Source organism: Carica papaya, chromosome 6 (genome assembly GCF_054855325.1).
Source record: "Carica papaya isolate Zhongbai chromosome 6, ASM5485532v1, whole genome shotgun sequence".
Taxonomy (NCBI): domain Eukaryota; kingdom Viridiplantae; phylum Streptophyta; class Magnoliopsida; order Brassicales; family Caricaceae; genus Carica; species Carica papaya.
Window position 1 is genome coordinate 2,238,607 of NC_142314.1, and position 7,686 is coordinate 2,246,292.

At 30.3% G+C, this 7,686-nt stretch overlaps 1 pseudogene; it reads left to right on the forward strand.

Annotated features, from left to right (window-relative positions):
* The first annotated feature begins 656 nt into the window (after positions 1–656).
* Positions 657–1,476, forward strand: LOC110819227 (agamous-like MADS-box protein AGL62 pseudogene; annotated as a pseudogene).
* The last annotated feature ends 6,210 nt before the right edge of the window (positions 1,477–7,686 follow it).

Genomic DNA, 7,686 nt, shown 5'->3' on the forward strand with positions numbered 1-7,686 from the left:
GATCCTTCCTTAATGCTTATAAATAAAATTAAAATTATCCATTGTACTAATGATCAATTAATTTTATAAATAATTTATCATAGTTTTTAAATTTTAATATATCTTATAGTACATTTTTACATTTTTTATTACTTTAACATAAATTATCTAAGGATTTTTATCATTGCAATTAGATTCATTGTGTCTTCTAACAAGACTTCTAACAAGAGACAAATAAATAAAATTAAAAGTAACTCTTTTACCTTCTCAATCCCAAATTAATATCGAGAATATATATAAGTATATATAACATAAAAAATGTAAAATTTTCAAAAAGGTTCAATTTTCATGTATATCCATCTAGCTATGTATCTATATATGTTAAAACAATGATGATTTTGTAAATTGTATAAAAGTACAGCTAAAATTTAACTTTAATTGTCCAGATTTTTCCTACCATATATTTTAATAAGGAGGAGATTCTCAGGCAACCCTAAACAAGTAAGTTATTAAAACAAGAAAATATATACAGGATGTCTACCTAAAATTTATTAATTCACAACCTTGATTTAAATCTCCTATAAATATCACTCATTTCCCCCTCTTTCAATACAAATTATTTCTCTCAATTAATCTCTCTATTAATTTCTCTCTGCACATATTCAATACTTGTAACCATGGCGAGAAAGAGTAAGGGACGACAAAAGGTTGAGATGGTGAAGATGAATAATGAAAGCAATCTCCAAGTCACTTTCTCCAAACGTCGAGCCGGACTTTTCAAGAAGGCGAGTGAATTGAGCACTCTATGTGGGGCTGAGATTGCTATTATCGTCTTCTCACCCGGTCGGAAGGTCTTCTCTTTTGGCAATCCTTGTGTCGAGACTGTGTTGGAATGTTTTGTTAGTGGTAATCCACCCCAAACTGCTTCTGGAACCATGAAACTCATTGAGGCTCATCGGAACGCTAGTGTTCGTGAGCTAAACATGCAGCTCACTCAGGTTATTTTAATTTCTTTCCTTTCTAATAAAATGTTTTCAATATTAATAATACATATTAATTCTACTACATGTACAGGTTTTGAACCAACTCGAAATCGAGAAGAAGCGAGGCGAGGAGCTTAACCACATGAAAAAGGCAAATGAGAATAAATATTGGTGGATGGCTCGAAAGAACGATCTGAGCCTGACACAACTTCAACAACTGAAGGCCTCTCTCGATGAGCTGAAGAAGAATGTGGCTAAGCATGCTGAGAAGATTGTGATTCATACCCAAAATAATCATCATCCTCATCCTCATCCTCATCCTCATCTTCCTCTTCCTCATCCTCATCCTCATCATCATCATCCTAACCATCCTTTTTTTCTGGGAAGTTCTTCCGGTGGAGCAGGTCTTCCTTTTGAGACAAAGCCTGCTGGATTCAGTTCTAGCATTGTTCCATTCAACAATCCGAACATGATGCCTCCAAAGTATCATGGATTTGGCCAAGGATTCTTCTAAGCGAACTTTTGTTATTTATTTAAAATAAATTTTTAATTTTTCTGGCACAGTAAATGCCTCAGGATTAGTCTTTATATTATGTTGGGTTTTAGTATTTTAGCTTTTAACGAGTAAGGGTTTGTTCTAGAAAATAAGAGGCATCTTATTTTTTGTTATTTGTTTAAGTATTTTGTAATCGTTCAGTGATATTGCATCTAGTTCTTAATATAAGTTTTCTACCTTCAAACCCTTTGCGCTATAAATATATATATATGTATGTATCTCAAAGATTCTACTATGCTATTTTTTTTTTGTCTTGCATTGTGACACTATTAACTGCTACATATATAACATATCGTAATATGTATTATTTTAATATATAAACAATAATTATCAAAATATTTAGTCATTTATATTCACCATACAAAATATAGAATATATATATACAAGAGTTTAGCCTCTATTGTATATATGTGTGTGTGTATATATATACAGTGATCTATTATCTCTTATTTATTGTACACCATACCTCGAGAGATTGAGGAAAGTTTAGAGCTTGAGGTAAGCATACTAGAATTTTTTAATATCAAGAGCTTTCAGGTTAGAGATAGATATTAGATTACACAAGCATGAGTTTTTGTTCTTCGGATAAATTTATGGAATAATTAGCATGCACAAGAATTAAATTACGCAAAAATTATAATTTACAATTTTCTTATTTACAATTTAAACGTATGTATGATACTAAATGGCTGTATAAATCCAAATAAAAATAGAACATATAGGTTGTAGAGAAGGTAAGTAATAGATGTATATATAGATCAACTTTAAAAGTATAATATAGTTAATTTATTTTTTTTACCAAAAAATTTATATGGACGACCTGATAGGGAAAATAAAAATAAATTGTGCATTAAAAAGATGATGCATGTACAGATATAAGTGTGCGTTGTATTAAAATGTATACACGTATTTAATCACAAATCTGCCTATTACACTCCTATATTGAATTTGGTGCTATGTTGGAATCACAAATCTTCTCAGCATATTATTCTCTTTCTCAATTTTCTTCTTATTTCTATTCCATTTGAATTTCTATTTTCTGTATTTTTACACTGGATCTACAACTCGTGTATGTCTAAGATTTATATTTTTTTTCCATGAAGACATCCTTCTCTGCTCTAAGTTCGTTGTAGGTATCAAAAGTTGATCATATTGTAGCTATTATGTGAAAACAACTATTGAATTTAGAATAAAAGATTTGCTGGCAATGCTTCTGAAATGCAGGGGACACTTCATATGGATTAGATAGATTGGTTATATTGTTAGCAGAAGCTAGTTCCATAAGAGATGTCATAGCTTTCTTGAAGACAATTATCGTACTGTGTGCTCTCACTCGAGCACCATCAGAAGTCGATCCACAACAGCTAAAAGATCTTTCATTCCAAAACCAATAATCTCTTCTGTTTTAAGTCTGAACATATTTCTAAACCAGAGTTTCTAACATATATTTATATGAGAGAATTTGACTTAGCTTCCCGGTTCATGTGATCCATTCAATTTTGATTAACGAGGGTCTTATTTTTGTATACTTATCTTACTATTTTTTAAAAAATTCGTAACAAATAATGAAATTTTTTCGCTAAGGAAAACATATTTCTTACCATATGCTTAATCGGCTAAGGAAAACATATTTCTTACCATATGCTTAATCAATGCATGTAAGGGTGATATTCAGTCTTAAAATTTTATTTCAAAAGATTTATTGTTAAGATATTTTCAGACTAATTTTGTACATTGAAACTAAATTATTTTCAATTTTGAGAGCAAAATTAATCTTGAGAGCAACAAAGGAGGCCGATAAAGAAAAACATGCTAATAGATTTAAAATTAAATAGAAGGAAAAAAAAAGAAAGAGAAATAGGAAGGGGCTGCCGAATGATTCATTAACATGGCAATACTATTATGATATATTGTTTACATTTTGAAGCCTTATGAAACACAAACAGATATGCATAAAGAACAGATTGCGTTCAAGGACAAAAACAGAACAACAAGACCGGAATATAAAAAATATATAGACACGTTGTTTATATCAATGAGATTATGTCAAATTCAATAATGACGATAGAATTTAACTTCTCTCTTGCGTTATACCGAGTGCATGACATATTCATTATCACATAAGATCATCTTTCTGACCATGATAAAATCGAGCCTTCTGAGTTACTTGAGAACAAGTAAATGATATGTTAATACGGAAAATGCATAGAAGGCAAAAACTCTTGAACTATTTCACTTTAGTTAATTTGTGCATGATGTAAGAGCATTAGGTTATATAGATCTTCATAAACTTTCTATTTTGTGTTCCAAGATTGTGGCTATTATGATCATTTCCATGCCATTAATAAATTTCTTCTTTGAGATTGAACCAAACTTGATGCAATAATTTATTCATAAATGCATGTAATAATAAAAATCAAACAAAAATACTGAAATACAAAAAAAAAAAAACAAATAGATATACCGATGACACTATCAAATTTATTCAGGGTAAAAACATTTTTAACTTCCCCATAGCATTACACCAAATGAACGACATATTAGTTGTTGGATAAGATCACCTTGCTGACCATGATAAAACTTAACTTGTTGATTCACTTAAAAACAATTATATGAATTGCTAGTAAGTGAAATGCATGAAAAAGAATAACTATTGAACATTAGTTTGTTTTAGTCAATATTAGAGAATTAGGTTTTATACGCTTACGTATACTTTTTGTTTTTGTATTTGTCATGATCATTAATGCGCCAAGGATGAATTTCTTTCTCAGTTTAAATCAACTAGAAGTAGTAATTTGTTCACAAATGCATCCAGTGATAGAAACTAGATAAGAAGATTGGAACATAAAAAATATATAAACATATAAATTATCTCGATGAAATTATATTAAAATTCACTAATGATTAAAGAAATTTAACTTATCTCTAGTATTATACTAAATGAATGACATACTAATAGTTGAATAAGATCATCTTGACGACCATGATAAGAACAAATTTTTTTATTTAGTAGAAAATAATTAAATGAACTATGAATCAGGAAAATACATTAAAAGGAATTTAGGTTCAACATGCTTGTGTAAACTTTCCATTTTTGTATTCCAAGATCAATGCGCTCATATGATCATTGACGGACGAAGAATAAGTTTCTTCCTTGAGATGTAAGCAAATCAAAATTCTTAAATGAATGTTTAACTATGTACTAGATATAAAGGTAAAGAATTCTTGATAGTATCAGAAATTTAAGTTTTGGATTATGTCAAGATATTCCTTACCTTATATTTCAATGAAAAAGGATTCTAGCCAGAACTGTAAATACATAAAAGTTAAGTAAATCCACCTAACTCAACTTGGATAGCCTCAAGTGGTACCTCCAAACCTTATAAATATCTTGCGTAGTTTACAATCTTCAATTGCAATAATAGTATACTTACATCCTCTCATCATAATCTCCATTATCTTCTTCTCAATTTGTTGAGGTTATCTTTTGTTATTTTCAGTTTTAGCAATGGCAGATGAGAGGACATCGAGTAAAAGAAAAGGTCGTCAAAAGATCGAGTTAAAAAAGATGGAGAATGAAGCCAGTCTCAAAGTTACCTTCTCAAAACGTCGAAGTAGCCTTTTCAAGAAGGCGAGTGAACTTTGCACTCTTTGTAGACCAGATGTTGGCCTTATTGTTTTCTCCCCTGGAAATAGGGCCTTCTGCTATGGCAATCCTAATATCGATATTGTGATTGATCGTTTTCTTAGTATTGATGTTCGTTCAGCTCGAGATCCTGACAACGACAATGATACTCAACAAACAATCAATAGGATCACTAAGGTGTTAAAAACTTATTCGTTATCTTTTTTTTATAATATCTATTTATGATAATCTAAAAATTATCATGAGTTGTTAATACTTAAATCTATGACGTTACATATTATATTTTGAATTTTTTGTTAGAATTTCAAATCTTTAGCCTAATTGCTTATCTAATACTGCAAATAAATGAACATGTGTATATGATAACAGGCGCAAGACAAGGAGGAGGCAGCAAGGAAGCGAGGTAAAGAGCTCAAACAAAGAAGAAAAGGCTTGATGAAAGAGCTTTGGTATACGCGTTCAATGGACAAATTCAACCTGGAAGAGCTTGAAGTTTTGGATGCTGGTATGAAGGCCTTGTGGAATGATGTTGCCGAACTCGCAAAGAAGCTAAAGAAGGAACAAGGTAACTCGAGTTCTGCTGAGGGTTCTCCAAGGGATGATGGGATGTTTTACTCAGATCCAGCAATGAAGGCCTTGACTACTCTCCCCATGCCTAGTTTGCCCAGCAACCCAACTCATGAATATGCCCCCAGCAGTACTAATTCAACTCCTCCCCTGAGTAGCTTCTGTAACATAGACTCTGGCAATCCCAACATAATGATGATGGATAACCCGTCGAATGATTTAGGCATGGCGTTAGATCCTGTTGATGACTTGGAGGGCATGCCTGGAGATCTCTTCAACAATTTAGTCATGATTGAGTCAGATGATCCAATTGCAGCACTTAATGCAGGAGATAATCCATACACAATGTCTGATGCCTTCGGGAACCAAACTGCAACAATGGATATTAATCTGTCAAATGATCCAAATATCAGGCCTAATGAGTTTCTTAATTTGAGTACTATGCCTCATGCACCAAATGATCCAATTAGCACAACATCTGATGCTCTAAATATGATACGTATCGTGCCAGATGATTCAAATCTAGACTCAGTATTTGATGGCTTCACTCTAGAGATGCTATTTGCGGATCCACTGGATGATGAGAACTTCATTGTGGACAATCCAAATGAGGCGGCTAACGGTGATAATCCGGAAACAATGTCGCCTCCTCTTGCAGGGAATGTTCCAGGAAGCGACCAAGGATTTTAATGACTAAGTTTGTTGATTATCTTGAAAAGAATCAAGGGCTAGTTTGAAGAGTTTCAATATCGTGTCTTTTGTTTTTGTTTGTCTTGTCTTTCAAATAATGCTATGGGAATTTGGGATTTCAATTGACTTGAGTTTTGTATTTGCTTACTTTCAGGTGGTATTCTTGTGTGTGCGCGCGCGTGTGTGTTTTTTTTTTTTTTTATAAATGTTGTCGTTGTTAGTCTTGGATCGAGTTAATAAGTATATGTGTATTTCATGAGTGTTGTTTATTTTAAATTCTTGTTAAGTAATATTCTCTAAATCTTTAGAAATAGTTAATCTTTTATAATGGTCCTATAAAGTACATTTATATGATAGTTCTGTCTCTTTATATATATGTATGTGTGTGTATGTATATGTATGTATATATATGTATATATAGTAGTAACTTATCTCGTATTTCTTGTAAACTATATCTCGAGAGATTTAAAAGAGTTTAAAATTTGGTATCAACACTCTCGAGTATATGAAAATATTGAAGCTCTTTAAGTACGTAATAAATTTATTATTTTTAGAAAGTTAATTATTACATTATATATAAATATATGTACGTGTATATCTATGACTTTGAAGAAAAAAGGTAAAAGATTATTCCGCATACTCATTTCGTATTCCTATTCCATTATATGGAAATATATAAATTTTTCGGTATATATTTAATTTGGTAGCATGCTTAAGAATTTGTCAGAATATATATGTAGATATATATATATATATATAATTTTAACCTGTATTTAATTTAAATTACAATACAAATACCACATATCTGAATTGGAAAAGAGTTATGATTCTAAATCAAATTCAAATTATAGTTTTTAAAAATCTTTAATATGAGTTTGGATTTTGTGATTGTATTAAAAATTCTGGATTCACTTATATAATGTAAAATAATTCAATTGACGTTCACCCTCAATATCCGAATGTTAAAATGAGAATGCTTTTGTTATTATTAAAAAATATGTAAATAATTTATTATGAAAAATTATATATGTCATTCTCATATATATTATTTTCAATATAGATATTCAAAAGGACAATATAGTATTCTCATCACAGTTAAAAGTAATAAATTATACGATAGATATTATAAATTATATAATTTATAATATATATATTTTAAAAAAAATTATAATCTATCAAAAATGTAATAGATTGAAAGATCGATCATTCTCTTAAATAGATTATTTTCAAATTTTAATATTCAAAATAATAAATTATGTGAAAGA